This window comes from Rousettus aegyptiacus, unplaced genomic scaffold (assembly GCF_014176215.1).
Source record: "Rousettus aegyptiacus isolate mRouAeg1 unplaced genomic scaffold, mRouAeg1.p scaffold_m13_p_7, whole genome shotgun sequence".
In the NCBI taxonomy this organism is placed as follows: Eukaryota; Metazoa; Chordata; class Mammalia; order Chiroptera; family Pteropodidae; genus Rousettus; species Rousettus aegyptiacus.
This window is the reverse complement of record NW_023416310.1, coordinates 27,813,938-27,833,067: the sequence shown is the minus strand read 5'-3', so window position 1 is coordinate 27,833,067 and position 19,130 is coordinate 27,813,938. Positions and strand designations below refer to the sequence as shown.

At 41.9% G+C, this 19,130-nt stretch overlaps 1 protein-coding gene across 4 annotated transcripts in view; it reads right to left on the bottom strand.

Annotated features, from left to right (window-relative positions):
* PRKCE (protein kinase C epsilon) overlaps nucleotides 1-19,130 on the bottom strand; it is a 511,750-nt gene that overhangs the window by 150,273 nt on the left and 342,347 nt on the right. The window lies entirely within an intron of this gene.

The following is a 19,130-nucleotide window of genomic DNA, read 5'->3' as shown; positions in this document are numbered from 1 at the left end:
CTGTCACTGAAGAAAACCCAATTAAGACCATAGGGTAGAAAATATAGCGAGGTCCCTTTTCTTTAAATCTAGGAAAGATTTCTAAAAACTCTAACCCTCTGTCCAACACTGGATCCTGCTGCCTTTTTCTGCAATGAGTTGCTTCTAACTTGAAGATACTAGCTTGTCTGGATGATCAGTTCTGCTAACAGTTGTTAGCAGAAACCCTCTTTGTTCACTGAGGGGATGAACCAGACAAGCTGGCTGAACAGCAGAAACCCTTGGGGGCATCTTAAAACATACAGATTTCAGGCCCCTCTATCAGAGTTTCTAACTCTGGAATGGGCCCTGGGAATGTTCACTTAGTTTTAAATTCCCCAGATTGCTCCTGATGATCAGTGAGGTTTGAGAATTACTAGACTAGGCAACTTCTCAGGCACCTTCTAACATCAAAATTTGGGGATTCCATTGCGTTTTGTTCTGCATCTTTTTGTGAGAATTCCACACATTGGTAAATCCAGCTAGAGTGTAAATTCTTGGGCCTTCCTTTATCCCAGCACTCTGGTGGAAAAAACCATGACTTTCCACAACAGTAGGTATCTATTTCCAGGAGTGACCAGTGCCATGTGTCCCATACCTGGCTGCATCCCTACAAATGCTTAATACCATGCCAGGCTCATCCAAGCCATTCCAATAATGTTATAATAAAGTACTTACTATGTAGCTTATACTGAGCTTATTATTATTATTATATTTTTTGCAACTATAGGGCCAATCAAACCAAGGGCCTGAAATTCCCACCCATGGCTAGAGAGCTGTGGTTTCACTACATAATTGTATTTCTTGTCTTTTCCTTTCTATCAGTGGTACTTGGTTTGACTTTTACTCCTACAGATACCTGGTTGGATTCATATGCATGGTTGCCCCGAATCAAATAAACCACTCCATGATGGTAAGAAAGCATGGTTGACACCATCACTGTGCTAAATCTCCTTTCATGTTCTGACTCCTTTAATAAAACTAAAATGAAAATGTGCTAATCTGGGGGAAATTGGCAACTTGGAAATACACTAGCGTACAACTACAACTCCACCCTGTGGATTCTGAACACTTGGTCACATTGTTTTAAACCTTAAGAGGCATGGCTGTGGTTGCGGGCATGCTGAAGAGGATTTCCATATCGCTTCACTAATACTTTCATTTGATGACAGATAGAGCGTGAAAGGAAAATTTTTGATTATTAAATTCTTTGATCTCTATACTTCTGCCTAGGTTCACTCTGAATACTGAGCGGTGTGTTGAGATAAACTTATAAATATTTGGTGTAAAAGCACAGAGTCCTCTCCAAGGAACTGTTTAATCGTGGTTGTGCTATTGTGAGAAGGTGCTAGATTCCAGCACGTGTTGTTTTATGAAAATCTATGAGCACAGACTCCAACTGACACCATGCAGTCCACATTAAGCAGGCAGAGGTGCCTGTAGAAGCAGAACAAAAACAGCCTGTGTTTCATCTGTCCACAAACCTTTTGATCTTAACAACCTGGAAAGGTGGCGATAGAGACAAAGCAAGTGAGAGTTTCAGGACGAAGTCACAGCTCTGATATGAACTGAGGGCCAATAATTCGGGTAGGAGGCTGGTTATCTAAGCAGACTTGTTTATGCCATGAATGAGGAAAAGTCCTGGGGGCTTGAGAACCTCAACTGAAATAGTTCCTGACTTGACTGCACTCAGCCCTTGTTCATGGAACTGTCAGTGGGTGTTTTTACATGTTCTCGTAGCTTTCTCCATCCACATCCTCACCTGTATAGTCCAGCTCAGCCTCTGCACCCAGTCTGCTTGTGTTCAGATCCTAGCTCAGCTACTTACTGATTGTGTGAACTTGGACAGAGTCACATAACTGTTCTGTGAAGTGGTTTCTCAAGGCCGAGGGTAGGTCTTGTCTGGGTAACGGTGTGGTATGCATCTATAGTGTATTTCTTAAAAGGGATTTATTTTTTTTAAGTGTGTGCTTTGCAAAAAATATTTATATCAGCAACAATGACAAACACATATATTGTGCTTTATAGCTTAAAATAGAATATTTGTATATGACTACAGCCTCAACAGTTCCATGATTGGCAATTTGGAGGGATTCATCTTGCAGATGGTGATCACAAGTAAGTGAGAATTATAAGTGAGAATACTGAAGAGGCTTCCATGGACAAGTTGGCTTCCCGAATGCCCCAGATTGTCAGCTCACTAAAAACATGCCACATCTCCACTCAGGAGCCTTCCAAAGGTCTTCTCTGTCACTTGGAACAAAGCCCAAATTATCAGTAGTAGTGCTTTTCAAACTTTAGCAGGCATAAAGAATCAACTGGACACTAAAAACAAAAACAGAAACAAAAATAAAAAAACCCACACACAGATTCCTGGACCCCATATCCCAAAATTCTGAGTCCGTAGGTTTAGATTGGGACCAGAGATTTTGCATTTCAAACAAACTCGGAGGTGCTGCAATGCTGCTAGCCTAGGGATCACACTTTGAGTTGTTCAAGTTAGAACTTCCCCTAGTCCGGTGCCAATCTAAATTTCAGACCATCTCACTACTTCCTACTTGAGTTGATGATGTCTTTTCATATTGCAACAATCCCTTACTCTTAGTTTCTTCTGAACCATCCAGGCAACTCTGCTCCAAGTCTCTACTTTCCACATGTCAAACACTTCCTCTTCCTATTCTCCTCTTCTTTGGTGATGCCTTTTCTAGTGAGGACAACATTTAGAGAATTCTTTTTCTTGTGAATTCATGGTAGTATGTAAACCGCCCATGTGATGATTAAGCATATCCTACACATTATGACCTTATACCATTGGCTTATATTCCTAAAGCAGAGAGAGTTCTTTAACTCTGCATTATTTTTCTACCCTATTTCTTCAATTGCACTTTTCTCAGTCCTTGAGAGCAGTAATTATACCTTGCATATAATAGTCGATCAATAAGTAATAACTGATTAGACTTATCCATCAATATATTTAACATAATTTTGGTTTTGCTCAGCTAAAATTTGTTTGAATTACCAAGGTGGGTGAGTGCCATTACTTTAGACAACACAATTCAACGCTGTTTTATGGTCTTGGTTCCCAGAACAGCCTGAGGTCTCTTTCTGAATTCCTTAACTAGACTGAACAGAAGCATACTCATAAATTAGATGGCTGCTCGTTTAAGTATCTCACCCAAATAGTTACTTCTCTTCATCCTGGATACAGGACAGCTAAGGTGTATACACATTCATGACCTTTCTTTTAAAAATTGAACAGGAGATATTTACCCACCAATGATGTAAAGTATAGGCAAATGACCAGAGTCTCTCATGAACAATGAAAACAAAAGATATTTCAATTGCTTTCTGACTAATTCCTTACTTAGTGAAATAATCAGCAAGCTGGTGAGGAAACCCTGCTTTCAACCACAGTATTATGTAAAAAGTGTGTATTCTCTTGCAATACTGACCTACAAACAATCCAATGCCAGGAAACTCTAAATAAATGCCTGGAAAAGGGATATATTTCCAGATTCACATGCCTTTTACTGTTTCTCTGCTTTGCATAAGATTCTTAGTTTGCCAAGTAGGAGGAGAGTTAAGTAACTATTATGAAGTGAATTGGCAATGGGCAATCTTGCAACTCTGGGGCCCCAGACTCTGCTACACTAACTGTAAATTCAATGCATTAACTTCATAAGTGTCAATCAATTTTTGGCAGATATCTTTTGAGCATCTACTAGAGACAAGGCAGTGTTGCCTCCAACGTGTAAAATGCTCATTCTCCATCTTTCTCTGAGAACTCCAAAACAGGTCTATCCTTGAAATTATACTTGGCGATTCATTTTGTACCATGTAGGCTGGGCCTAAATCTGAATATGTGAGCATGCAGAAGAGGCACACAAGATTGCAAGAGGACACAAAGCTCACTGCCGTGAGCTGACAGCTCTACCTCTCAGGACGGCAGAAACTGTCTCTCAGAGGCTACCTCAGGCTGTCTCTTGGGGCTCTAAACCACTGCTTTAGTACCATTTTTTCCTCTATGAAACCAAACTGTTTGAAACAAATTGTTTTGATGGGCAAGGACTCGCTTCATCCATCTGGCATTTGTTCAAATATGATATGATAACTTAAACAGGAGCAAACTAAAAATTTATATTTATAAAGAAATGTATTACTTGGCCACTTGATAGCCAATTCAAATGCAAAGAAATTTGTAACTAATTGAAGAACACAAAATTTTAGCGGCATTGATGGCACCCATCTAGTTAGTAGATACGCTAATTAAAATTACCCTCATCTTTTTATAATAGAAGGTTCTGAGGAACTGCTACCTGGCAATGATTTGTTAGCAGTTCTAATTGTTGTCCGTGTAAAGAAATAATATAACGTCATCTTTTTGAACATATTCCATATAACTCAGATTTACCACCAATTCTAATTGCCCCCATTAGTTTTCTTTTGCTGTGTATCTATGTTTGGATAAGATAAAACTCTGCCAACTCAGTTAAACCAGAAGCATTGACAAAAGAATAATTAGCAGGAGCTCCCTACCAACCCCAAGGCAGGCCTTACCACAGAACTAACTTCTCCTCCTCCTCTCTGTGAAGCCCTCGACAAAGTTCCCACGTACTTACAACCCAGGGTCAGCCAGTGACAACAGTTGCCTCTAGCCTAACAGCACAGCAAGAAACTTCTGCCCTGCTCTGATCATCCAAATGGAAAATTTATGAGAGATACAGACAGATCAGTTCACAGACTATGCCCCAAGCACTAGAAATAACTTATTTTCACAATATACTTGAACAAAATGTACTGGGTAATATGAAGTTGTTAAATGAACAGAAGTCCAGGATTTCTAACTGGATTAAAAGATTCCCTTACCCCCTTTCCCAGAGACTTGAAAAATCAAGATGCAACCTACAGCCTTAGCCCTAATTCAACCTCTGCTTATCTATTTCCATTCAGAAACTTTGGGGCAAAGAAAGAAAGGGAAGGAAAGCAAGATCTAAATAAAGGTAGGTGACTCTTATTACTTCGACATTTCCTTTGGGGTGAACTTGAGCCAAGCCAGCACTCAAATGGGTGTGCTGGCAGAAACAGTGGGGAAACAACAAAACACAGGAAAGGGAGTATAAATGCTTCTCCTTCACCTGATATTGTACAGGTTTATCTCACCTCCCTACAGACCCCCGAAGCCCCTCACCACTTCCATGTCCTCTCTCTAGGGCACAGCCTGCTACTCCCATTTCCTCTCAGGGGAAATGCCAGGTTAACATGGCCGCTGAGCTGTCGGCATCCAGCCCTTCCGAATGGCTGTGAAATCGTAATCTCTGGAGGGCTGCGGCTGCTGGATCTTTGCAAATGGCGGGGAAGTTGGGGGTGGGGGAGGAAGGAGGAATGGAGGAAACAATACAGTTTCCGAAGAGAGGAAGAGAGCGTTAAGACAAATTAAAGAGCAACATTCTACAAATCCCATATGCATAAGGCAAGGGTGCCCTAGCATCCCAGGAGACGATGCCATCAGCATAAGCATGAATCAACTGGTCTGCTCTATTTTCTAAACTTGTGTAAATACTTGTCCCGGAACATGATTCAAAGCACCTGTGATTATTTATAGCTTGAAAATACGATAAAGATATTTCAGGACAATTTTCTAATTGGAAAATATTTAAATATTCTTTTTTTGCATGTGCGTATGTTTCTGATCTCTAGTGATATCATATCTTGATCATTAATGTAAAGCAAAGACCTATCAGGAGTAGCTGATTCTAGAACAGGAAGGTAAAGGGGATTCTGCTAAAATGTGAGAAGCAATTTCGTCAAACTTAGTTACAACAGATCTTATCTGAACTGTGGTCCTCGCACACAAATAATATTTGGCTATTCAGATGGGAAAAAAAAGCAAATTACTTTCCAAAATGTCTGTGTTCTTTTTCTCACTGTGAAACTTAACTGGACAGATGGTAAATGGAAGGTCTGTTGGTGGTGTTAGAGAAAGTCTTTGCACGAAATGTCTGCTTTCACTTGTTGGGAAATAGGTTGTTTTAAGAGTATATTAAAAATTATGACAAACACAAAACAGTTTCTCAATAAGATTCTTGGAATAAGGTCACCCACAGACACATTCCCTGGATACAAGATAAATAGCATTCTTTCAAGGTATAGGTTTTGAACAGTTGTTTCTCCCTTTTCTCTTTTCTTAATAGTTTAGGTTTTTAGCTTTAAATACACCAGGAATTACATCAACCCCCATTCCTTTACCTGTCTGAATAAAAGAAATTTGGAGATTATCATACACTCTGTAATCCTAGCTCTGAAGTGGGGAAGAATGTAAATAAAATATTTTGCAAAGTCAAGAATGTACAAGGGTCAAATAACTTAAGAGCATGGTCTTTCAAGTTAGAAAGTCAACACTTTCTCCTTCATACTCTAGTTAAAAATGAAGAGCAACATCTATAGAAAGCTTAAGCTTACTGTCAGCAACAACACCCCCCGCCCCCCAACACATACATGCTACCCTCCTCCCTCAATCACATGCAAAGGGAGATAAATTCAACAGACCAGAGACCAGGGACTTAGACAAGCAAAGACAGACAAGTAAACATAAAATAGCAAAATTATATAATACTAAGGAGCCCAAAGAGAGAGCCCAAGAGAATTAGAAAAAATTCTGTAACTGTAACTCTGTCTCCTGCAGTTTATCATGCTGCCAGTTTTAGACCAATGAGACGCTTTATAATTCCCACAGTTTGTATTGTCACCCAGATCAGAGTATAACCAGCCTTAGAAAATGTTTCCTTGTATCTCCCTAATTCTTCTTTCTATCTAATCTGGAAAAGAGATAGCATTCAGTAAGGCTTTGCTTCTGGTTCAGGCTGCTGATGATAATCTAAATCCCTTGGGCTATGGTTGAAGCCTTTGTTGCCAAGACTGTCCTTTCCATTGTCATCATTTTTTTTTTTTTTGAAAGAAACCATCAGTACAAGGAAATCTAATTTGGGGTTGCTGATTAGTCAGTATTAAAAAATATGTCGTTAACTGAAATTCATGTGAACTTCATTTGTAAATATATTCAGATGATTTTGAGGTGTCAGAGGAGTAAGACTATATTTTAAGGCAGCTTATCATTCTTATATACAGTGAAAATGAGCTAATGAAAGATTTGAAGATTAAAACCACATTACAGGCAACTCCTCTTGGGGCTCTGAGAGGAAGTAGGATTCTTTAAAGTCATTGGAAATGAATCCTCTACCTTCTTCCCAGGTTTTTAAATAATGTGCATCTTCAATGAGCTTGATAGGAAAATGCTACTCCAATTTAGGCAGAAGAGGAGTCTCTAGCAGGAGATGAGGTTTTGTCTAGCAAAACACTGCACTTCCTTTCCTGCCCCCTTTCAAGATGGCCACCGTTGTAGAATTCTCTGTCTTGGGAGGAAGTTTGACTTATATTTTCAAATACAGGGGAAAACAAACAAACTTGGGCTGTTTCGCACAGCCTCAGCAGCTTTTTTTAAAGACGGGCTTCTTCCTTCATCAGGTGGGGTTTTCAGGGCCCAGACCACAGAGACGGTCTGGGAGTCTATGCTCAAAAGTCCAGAACAGTTCAGAAATTATTTCAGCTGTTCTCATTTTAGAAGTAAAACAAAAACACCAAGTAGAAACAAACACATACTTCTATGTATCTATTTTTAAAAGAAAAGCACAGCTCTGCCTCTGACTTTTTGTCCATTTTTTTCTGCTTAACTCCAAAATCTTGTTCATAAAAAACTATAATGCAATGCTGGCAAAGGGGGCAATTCTAAAATTCGCTCTCGTAGACTATTACAGATTCACTCACCTAGCTCAGCCTAAAACATTTTAGGTCTTCAGTTTGCTCTTTCTGGCCCTGGATCAATCAAACATAATAACTGGTTGCTAATTTCATCAATGTCTGCTGTTTCAATACAGATGGACCCTCTCAGCTCTACCTTTCCAACTATGATCACCCTCTAGTGGCAAAAGCAATTAACTGCAAGCTACTCAGCAACTGGATTGCAGAGAAAAAAATGACCAGCTTTTCCCCGCTCTGCTTACTGATGTGATTTCCGAGAATACACATAATAAAATGAAAGACATATGTGAAGATTTGTGTGCTATTATTTTAAATATAGGAAAACTGACATTAATAAGCTGAATTTTTACCCTTCGACTCCTAGTTTAAAAGATATGGGTGGTGAAGAAGAGTGGTCAATCCAAAATAAAGGAAACAAAGTTATTATTATATAGCAGAGAACCTCAGCCGTCATCAGTTCAACTTTCTTATTTACCTCTTAGTTCCCATATTTTGTGTCCAGTTCCTAATCTCAAGGGAGAGTTTGATAACCGCAGCAGGACTTTCATGGCATGCTGGGCTTCTCATGGCTCCCTAAGGAGAATGTTTTGTCTGAAGAGCTGACAAGATTTGGGTAAGACACATCCATCCAGTGAGTACCCTGGCAGGAGCAGGAGTGATCTGCCACGAGTACATATAAACTAGCCCATGTACTGGGGCAGACTGTGCTCCTGAAAGTCTAAAACCCTCTCCTCAGCAAGAGGATAGGGGCCATGTCGATTTTATTCATTTCCACACCACCAGCATCTGACACAGAGCTTTATACCTAGTAGGAGAGCAAGAAATATTTAGTTTATGCATGAATAAGAAAAAGATGCTGAAAAGGTGCTCAGGAAAGCAACTATGAGGTAAATCTCTAAGAGACTGATTGCCAGTCCTGATATCCCCACAACTAAACGAGGGGATTTAAAACTCTACTGTAGGAATCACAGGTGCCAAGGAAGTACATTGGGGCCCGCCACCAGGCAGCCAAGTCTCCCTGCTCACTTCAGTGAAAGGGGATCCCTCTTATGATTTTATAGAGTGGGCTGCTCTGCAGGTTTCATTTAAGGAAGGATTCTATTACTATGAACAGCCTGAAACTCCTGTTCTAGGACAGTGGCCTCAGCAGAATAACAATGAACCAGCGAACAGTGCTAAATAAATTACAGGAAAAAAAAAATAGATAAATAGGAAAAATTAAAGGAAAAAATAATTTGATGATAAGATTGAGAAGAGTGAACAGAGTATTCTTGGGTTATTGGGACGCACACGCAGATGTGGCACCTTCCATGGGAGCCGGGCAAATGTCTCATAAGCATACAGAACTCTCCCGGGGCCCTGTTCCCACTGGCCTGCTGTGACTCGGCCACACTGGAGGGAAGGAATGCTTTGTGCCGCTCATGCAAGTGGGTCTCATTTGCCTTCTCCAGTCTTGCCGTTTCCTTCTGGATGTTGCCTCTGTCTCAGTGTATTTGTGTGCCGCCCAGGGCAGGAGAGCCCTGAGACTTAACCCTCCACTGCTTCACCTGCCCAAAGTCTCATTCACAACAGGCATCATGAATCTGTGGACAGCCTCAAGTGGTGCAGGTTTTTGGACTGTTTGGGCAGCGCTCATGGAAAGGAAAAGCTGCGTGACCTTACGCGTGGTGATTATGCATGAACTTGCTTCCTTGGCCATTCTTTTTGTCAACTTCAGCTCTGGGGGGCTGAAAATGCATTCCTAAAGTGAAATCGTATGTTCTTTAGAGAAAAGATATATAATAAAACTACTCTTCTCTCAACATTTAATAGTACACAATTCAAAGTCCAAAACAAGCTCTGCTGCTCCTTTAATAAAAATACAGAATAATTCACGGTTAATTAATTCAATGCCTACTTTTTTCTTTAGTCCTTTAAAGTTTTTCTATTTTGTTTGGTTTTCATTTTTTATCATGTATGTGGTAATAGTGCAAACACAGGACTTTGAGCATAAGGAATATAAGGAAATGTCAAATTAGCAATAAGAAAACACTCCTGCTGGCTAATCTCTAAAATGTTCAGCATCTCTTGAATTTTAGTTTATTTAAAAAATAATTCAGATACTGTCTTAAATGAGCACATTACAGTGGTGAGCAGATGACCCAAACTAGACCCAGGGTTTATGGACCGTTGAGAGGCACAGGCATGCAGGGAATAACCAAACGATGGAATGACTCTCACATCTGCTTGGAAACATTGGCGAAATCACTCATCCTTGCAAAAGCAAGATAAATCCCAATAGTCTCAAAGACGAATTTTTCTGTATCAGATTCTGGGTTAGTCACTCTGTAAGGTCTAACCAAAGACTTACAGCTGTGCTAGTTACTTAAAAGAGCTGAGTAAGAAGGCTCACCTTGGCTGACACAATGATCTGTGAGCTGAGGCCTATACCCAAGAAGCTGCAGAAGAGAACTTCACTGGCCTAGGGAAAACAATTAAAGTGAAGGCAAACAGGCATCAATACTATTTTATTTCACTTAAAAGTGCCATTTTAAGTAATAGAATAAAGGGTCATTCAATGAGACTGAACTCATGGCTTCTGGTGGACCTTCCGGACCATCTAGAAAACTGGAAGCACCTAGACCGGTCCTGCTTCATGTGAGCTTAACCCTCCTCTCCCCAGGTGCCATACAGAGTGCCTCCTACGGTAACATCTTCACAGTTTTCTGACAGGAAACAACTCTCATCTCCCCTTCCCCAATGCCTGTTCCCTCCAAGCCAGGTTTGTGAAATTTAAAATCCAGACTCTTTGGCTTCTTCAGTTGAAGTTTGGTTTGATCAAATAAATATTTAGCATCTTAAACAATGAGCCAGTTCCTTTGGAAACATTTCATTCCATCCCCACACAATGAGCACCTGGCTTCTAGCCAGGCCCGTTCCAGCTTTCCAAAGGCTGGATGGACGGCGTGGCCAGCTGACCTCTTCTTGTCCTGACCTGCCACTTAGCCTAGGACATTTGCGTCCTGCCAGGAGAAAAAGTTAAAGTCACCTGCTCCCCACAGAAGCTACAAACCCTGGTCTAACTTCTGCTGTGTGAGCTGAAACAGGCCACTTTACCTCACAGGAATTGAAGTAGATGGTCACTAAGGCTCCTTCCAGCCTGAACTGCAAAGCGCTGACAAAGGCATGAATTCGCCCCTTTTTTGCTGTTGCAAACTGAAAAGTGAGGGCAAATAGGACCCAGAGGAAAGGAAACTGGGTTCGAAGGTAACTCTTGAGGTCTGAATCTAATTTTCGCATTTCGTCAGTCAATGGGCTGGCGAGTGCCCTTCTGCCTCCTCTGTTTCGGCTGTGCAGGAAGCACACTCCTAACAGATGTGTGCACCCAACTCCTTTCGCAGAGATGGCTCATCCCGTTATCACAATGGCCTGGCCAGGGAGACCAGGTAACTCTACCTAAATCTCCATTTTTGTGGAGGAACAAACTGAACTCCTAAACACTTAACTTGAAAACACAAACCCAAACAAAACAAAAGTCGAGCCATTTAGCAAATCAAAAGAATTTGAAAAGAGAATCTTTCTTTTCGTATCCTAAATCTGACTCTCTTTCTAATACTTCATACCAGTAACTTGTTCAACTATGTTTTATAGAGTCCTACATTGGGAGGAATCGGATGGGAAGAAGATTGTGTTTTCCAGAGTACGGCAACAGTATTTCTCACCCCACGAGTTCCTTAGAACTGGGTGGGCTTTGGAGGCAGCAGTGATGCCATATGACTCTCGGGGTTGCATCATAGAGGACACTGCGGTTTCCACATTGCTCACTGGAAGGTTCTCTCTTGAAATCTTCAGCTACCACAGAAGCAGTCTGGCTGCCCTGAGGCCACCATGCTATGAGGGAGCCCAGGACAGCCCATGCAGAGAGCCCATGCGGAGAGGCTCTCAGACTCCCTGAGGGAGCCAGCTCCCAGCTTCTTCAGCCCCCACTGCTCAAGCCACCAGCTGACTGCCCCGAGCCAGAGCCAGCCCGCCGAGCCTCCACTTTTCGAGGTGATCTCTCGTGTAGCAAGAGTCATCAGAACAACTCTAAGTCTCACTTTCCAGTCAGAGCAGAAGTGCTTTCATCTGTTTCATATACTTAGGTTTTCTCATTATTATTATTAGAACTATTATCTCAATATTGTTAAAACCATGAATTCCACCACTTAGAAAAAATTTGAGGATGGGAGAAGGTAATTTCAGCCTTGCCACCACCCACTGGAAGGATAGTGTGATGAGGATAAACTCCAGGCTTTCTGGGTATCCAATAATTATTTTTAGATAAAGAGACAGTTACTCATAATGCACAGTAAAGCTCTTAATGAATAGTGATTCAAGAGGAAAAGATCTAAAATCTGGAAACACCTAAATTCATTAATTGCTGCCAATTTCTGTCTTAACACAATACCTTTGAGTAGGAAAGGAGAGAGGATTTGAAGAAAATACCATATAATCCTTCCAGGTAACATATGAAATGAACAGCTTTATCAGAAGACCTAAGACAAATTAACCCAGAAGAGCGAGATCTAAAAGTGACAGGGCCTGAAAGTCATGAGAGGTAGTGAAAGAATAGGTTAAAGCAGCGGTCCCCAACCTTTTTGGCACAAGGGGATGGTCCTCCTATGAGAATCTAATGCCTGATGATCTGAGGTGGAGCTGAGGTGGTGGTGCTAGTGCTGGGGAGCAGCTGCAAATATAGACGAAGCTTCACTCGCTGGTCCATTGCTTGCCTCCTACTGTATGGCCCAGTTCTTATGAGGCCACAGCCTAGGGGTTGGGAACCCCTGGATTAAAGAATCGGGGATAATAATGTAAAGAAGTAAGATTAAGATAGCATGTAATTATTGTTTCCAAATATAGTAACAGTGAACAGCTACTGAGCTCCTACCACGTGGCCTACTTGATACCCCTCTAAACAGCTTCTTTCCATTTTACAGGTGAGAAAACTAAGGTCTAAGGTTATAGAGCATGTTTGTGGTAGAGCCAGGATTCAAACCCAGGAAATCAGGCTCCTGTGACCTGCTTTTAATTACCAAGAACTGACACGCAAAAATTAGACTTACTGAGCATAGTTCCAGAGAGTAGAACCAGGATTAGGAATGGTCACAGCCAACTGGGGCTCAAAGGAGGAGGAGGAGCATGTTCTATCTAGCAGGGATATCAAATAAGTGACAGTTATAAGGTAGTGAGCTTCCTCTTACAGAAAATGCACAAGCAGAAGCTACACAATGAACTTTCGATGAATTTTAGCTCAGATGGAGACCAAACTAGGATTTCTAAGGGAAGGCTTTGAACCCCGGGATTCTGTGCAGGGGTGAAATTGCAGATTCTAAATTTGGACAGGAGTTGCCCTAAGGACTGAAGATTTTCATTCTCCTGAAACTTTTCTCTACCTAACACCTTACACATGTGGGATGTGCACCCTTAGTGAGTATGTGATACAGCAGAAAAGCACTAGATGAAGTGGCATGGAACGCATACGACCTTGAACAATCACTTACTGTCCCCGTTTTGAAGTTTCCTCAATTATCAGATGCACATGATAAGCCGTACCAGCGTGCTGAGGAGCCGGAGTCCTCTGGCCATGCTGCCTGGATCCGCACCCTAACTCTGCATCTTACCAGATGCAAGTCACAAAACCCCTTGTGCCCCAGTATCCTCATCTGTAAAATGGGAATGAGAACAGTTCCCATCTCCTAGAGTTAGTATGAGAATTCAGTGAGTTGGTAATGTGTGAAGTGCTGGGAGCAGAGCCTGTCACAGAGCGAGCGTGAAATAAGCGTTAGCTAAAAGGAGGGTGATGTGTAACTCCTTTCTTAGCTCACCAGGAGGTTGTGAGAATTGGGGGGAAAAAAGAGCTACACATAGGAAATAAGAATTTGAAATAAAACATAGCTGTTTTATGTTAGAAAGTAAGCTCCCTTATAACATAGTAAGGCCCCTTATTAGGTCCACATTTCTTAGGCTGCAAATGATTAGCAAAGTTCAAACAGAGAAAGAATGATGCCTCCTCTTCAGAGCAGGGCTCCTCACAGAGTTTTCACTAGTTTTTTTCTCGCAGCCAGTTATTTCTTTGAAATCGCTGAAGTTCTTGACAAAAAGATAATCTTACACTCCTGCTTATACCTCTTGTCTGTGCCCCCAGCATTTGACATTCTCATCCTTGTACCGACATAGGAAGTTGTATGACAAGCTTACAGTTGGGTTTATGATCCACTGTGTTAGTGTGCGGTATGGCACAAGGATCTAAAAGTCCACCACTTGTTGAAAAGACCATCCTTTCTCCTACTGAATGGTCTTGTCACTCCTGTCAAATATCAATTGACCATAAATATAAGGGTTTATTTCTAGACTCTTGACTGTTCCCTTGATCTAGATGTCCCTACCCTTATGCTAGTACTGCACCGTTTTGATTACTGTAGCTTTATATAAAGTTTTGAAATCAGTAAGTGTGCATCCTCAAAATTTGTTCTTCTTTTTCAAGGTTCCTTTGGTGATTTTGAGTCTTTTAAATCTTCATATGACTTTTCAGATCAGGTTGTCAATGTCTGCAAAGAAGCCTGCTGGGATTTTGATAGGAATTGTGTAAAATATATAGACCATTTTGGGGAGAAATGCTATTTTAATAATATTGAGTCTTATAATTCATAAACATAGACTATTTCTCCATTAATTTAGATCTTCCTTAATTTCTCTCAGCAATGTTTTGTAGTTTTTAGCATATAAATTTTCAGCTTTTTAAAAAATTTATTCCTGAGCATTTAAGGTATACCTCATTTTACTGTGCTTTACTTCGTTGTGCTTCACAGATGTGGCAATTTTTACAAATTGAAGCAAGAACTTCCACCAGCAAATAGATACAACTCACTTTATTGTGACACTCGGTTCATTACAGTGGTCTGGAATTAAACCTGCAACATCTTCGAGATACACCTGTAATTCTTTCTGACGCCATTGTGAATAAAACTGTTTTCTCAATTTCACTTTCGGGACTACATTGCTAGTATACAGAAATGCAGTTGATTTTGGTATACTGGTCTTGCATCCTGTGGCTTTCCTCTACCCAGTTATTCTAGTACATTCTTAGAGTGTGCATTAATATATTCTACACGTAGGATCATGTAGTCTGCACACACTGACTTTTGAAAGGGGTTCAAACCTTAAATATACCCAACTACCAGAGGAAAGAGGGAATCATGGTGAAAGTGATACAACACAAGATTGTATAGATTGTTTGCTCTCATGCACTGGAATCATCTCTGAATAATTGTTTCTCACTTGACTTCAGTGAAGCCTTAAAAAACAAACAAAACTGACAATATCTGCAGAAGTAAAGCACCGAAGAGACAGAATAGACTCTAAGAAACTAATACCCAGCATGATTTTGAGGAGGTACTCGAGACAGGAAATAACTTCCAGATTTCCCCTAAAGAGGAGAGCCACCTTAAAACCCACAGCCGGTGAGGAGAACAGCAAGGGCACAGCCTCCCACGCAGGTTACATAACTTCTCTGAACTTCGGTTTCCTCATCTGTTAAAGCCTGCCCTGTTCCTGGCTTCCCAGCCTTTACGGTAATGGCTCAGAAAGTGATGGTTCACTGAGGTATGTGGACAGCTCCTTGCCACCAGGAACCACCAGCCCAGGGGCCCCAGGGCTGTCCCCAGAGCTTAAGGGAGGAGCCACATTACAGTCCTCCTGTAACCCGCTCATGGTACCCTGGTTGGGAAGGTCAGATCTGAGTAACACATGACATGAGCTGAAAGAATTTTGAAAATTGTACCACAAAGAGAATTTATCAGCTTAGTCTTCGTGGGAGGACCTGAAATTATTGGTACTCGTACGCTTGCCAAATAGCAACATCCAACCTGACATGACATATAAATTGTCCTCCTTCTTCCTCTCTCAGTCGGGCACGGGGTGAAAGTGCAGGGAGGTGAGAGGAGGTCACTGAGAATTGGGGCCTTCATGAGCATTCTCAGATGATGGCATAGGAGATGCTTCTGCCCACGGTGGGCATCACTGCTTTATTATTAATATTATTATTATTATTCTGGAAAGAGTGAAGCTTGACAAAAAGAAAGAGAAATGGGAGAAGACACACCCAAAATATGCCAGCCTGCCACCAAATTACTCCCAGGACATGAATGAAAAAAAAAAAAAAATCAAAGCTCTACCAAGTCATGGTCTTTCCATGGTGGCAGTAACCTGAAAGGGCCCCCTGTTACCTTTGGAACTTATCAGAAGGCCAGAGCTGGGGGAGAAAGAGGGAGGGAGAAAGAAAACCTTTGCCCTTTCTCAACCCCCAAGGTCACACCTAACATTTTATAATCCATTCAACTCACCAGGGAGGGCCAAGGAGAAGAGAGAAGGTGGAGAAGGCAGGAAAAGGAGACCAAGAGACTAGAAATAATGTTTCCCTTCCATTATAACCTGAAAACCATTAAACTCTGAGGTGATTAGAGAAATTAGATACCTTTTAAGGAGCGGAACACCAGAGCCTAGGTGTGCCCCAGGACAGACATGCAGGGGCAGCTAAGACAGCTTCTCACGGCTGGTGTGGGGATTAGGAGAAAGGCTGTTGACTTAAATTTCATAAACTCTACAATCACAAAGGCTTATAAGAAATTACCACTGCTAGAGTCTTGGCGGCAGAGCTTCCATTAAGCTTTCCTGCTTCGGCCCTTTACTTGTGAAAGGTAAACATGACCTAAGGGAACTGACTTTATAGATTTGGGGACATGCATCTCAGACCACGGCTCACCTAAGCCACTTCTGTGAAGAGGAAGCAGAGGGAGCAACAGGAGGTAAATGGAGGAAATGGCAAACTTCCAAGACCGCAAGGGCTTGATGTTTCCTCATCAGGCAGGGGGCTCAGCCCTAACCCTCCAGCCGTCAACACTGGCAATGATGACTGGGCTCCAGAGCACCCACTGGGGCCAGAACTATGTTGCATTCAGTAGACAGAAGAACTTGAACTTTGCCCAAGGGTCTTATAGTCATGATGGGGAAATGCCAATGACAGAAAATTAATCACAGGGCATAAAATGGTATGCCACTAAGAGCTAAACTGATGCAAAGTATGAGGAGTTGGGCAGAAGAAAACCAACAGAGACGATCAAGGTAGGCTTTCTAGAGCAGGTAGGACTTAATGAGAGTTCCCAGCAGAAAAGCAGAAGTGAGGTCCCTTACCACTTGGTGACACATGGAATCAAGTGAGAGTACTTTCTCACAACTACAAGAGCACCAGAAGGCATTTCCTGCAGCAGCTATAAAACCTTCGGATGCCTGCCCCCGAGCAGAGTACCTCTCAGGAACAACTCAGGCTTAAACCAGGATGGCTCCTCAAGGCTTGGACTCTGGCCTGGGCTCACAGTTAACTGCAAAGTGTGTGTGTAAAGGGCTCTGTGCCAATCTGGCGTATGCTGTCTCATCTCAGCCTATCTAAGGCCACTTTAAATCAACAGAGGCTTAAAGAATCTATAGGCCTAAGAGATGCAAAGAAACCGGGACAGCACTAACCCAGGGTGGGGGTCTCCCATTACACTCCGAGCCTATTCTGCAAGTAGTGACTGGTTGGGAAGCTTCTAAACAGAAACGCTGAGACCCCTAGAAATCACTAAATAGGGCAACGAATGGGATAAGTAAAAGTTCAGGAAGGATGATGAGTGTGGACAATCTTGCCTCAAGCTCAGTCCAGACGAGGAAAGAAGAGCCTTTTCTCATCCTCTTGTCTTTCCAACTCTGACTATAAAGGTCAAATTGTCTCCATTAGGGGACACCACGGAAGACTTTGGGACTCTAGACCATGGGGAAGAGCCAACTAAACTGTTTTTAGAACTTCCATTGAGTTCCTCCTATAAAGGCCACACATCACGCATCACTGGACAGTCATGTGGCCCAGGCCCAGCTATTACACTCTATGACTGTACCATGTGAAGGTACTAAAGGAGAGAGTGCATTGTCTCTGGGAATGGCAAGAAAGAGGGCAAGAGCCATACTAAGTTGGGTCTTGCAGGATGAGCAGAATCTCCCTAGGTGGAGAAGGCTCTGAGTTCACTGACCAGGCCCTTTTGCATTCAAAACCCAAAGTGTTTCCTATCCAAAGGAAAAGCTCACCTATCACACAGGTTTCCTCATCGCCACCAAACCCCATGCAGAGGCAATCACTTTCAGCTATCGCCTGACTCTCCCTGGAGCAGGCCCACTGTAGCGGAAAAAAGGATCAAAAACAACTGTACTGATCTCTATACTGGGCCAACATGCCCCATCTTTGTGTGCTAAGACCCAGGCCCTTGCTCAAAAAGCCATCTGTTTGGTGGGAGGTACTGGCAGAGGGGTGGTGGTGAGATGCTGAGCGCAGGGAACCCCACATGGGTCTCTGATGAAAGCAAGGAATCCCCAGAAGAGGGGAATTGATGGGGGAATGCGAAATACAAAAAGGACACATGGTGCGACTTTTCCATTTTACTAATATCCTTAGGACTTTTCGAAACGCTGTTTAAGCCTCGGGGCAACCCTGTGAATGAAGTACGCCAGGAGTGTTGTCCCCATTTCACAGATGCTGGAACTGAGGCTCAAAGGGATCCTCATGCCGTTGCCATAAGGTCTACAGTCATCAGAAGAACAGAAAAGAGAACTCAATTTTCCTTGTTTTCCCCACGTGCACTTAAACAAGTCACTAAACCTGACAGAGGTAGGCAGTGGGCGTATCTGTGGCATTCTTGCCTGTTGTGCAGAAGTATATGAGTGAAATTAAAGGACACTGGTTTTGTGACTGTTCATAATAGTTAACATGTATATTGGCCTCCCAATTTTAAAGTACTTTCTACATTTAATGAGCTACCCAGCTGGTCTTGGTGAAACCAAAAAAGAGAATTACATTTTAAAGTTCAATTTTCCAGGATTCGGTTGGTATTTGACAAAAACAAACAAACAAACAAAAACATCCTGTATGCAGGTCAAAGGTCTGCAGTCAAAGTAGAAATGCTTTGATAGGATTTTTTTAGGCCACGATAGCTTCTCTTTCAAAAATTATTTCCCTAAGTTTTTGCTTCTGAGTCATTAAGTCATCTCACTCAAAAATAAATAAATTAAGTAAGCAAACAAGAATTGGGGAGAAAGGGAACTGCTTTGATTTAAAGCTCTGAACCAGTGAAACCACTGAGATTGTCAAGTATGTCCTGATCCACCTCAGTGTTTTGAAATGCATAGCTTCTCAAACATGTAACACCTAAAAATATGATTAATGGCTCAAGCCTCACAGTGATCTCTAGCTCAGC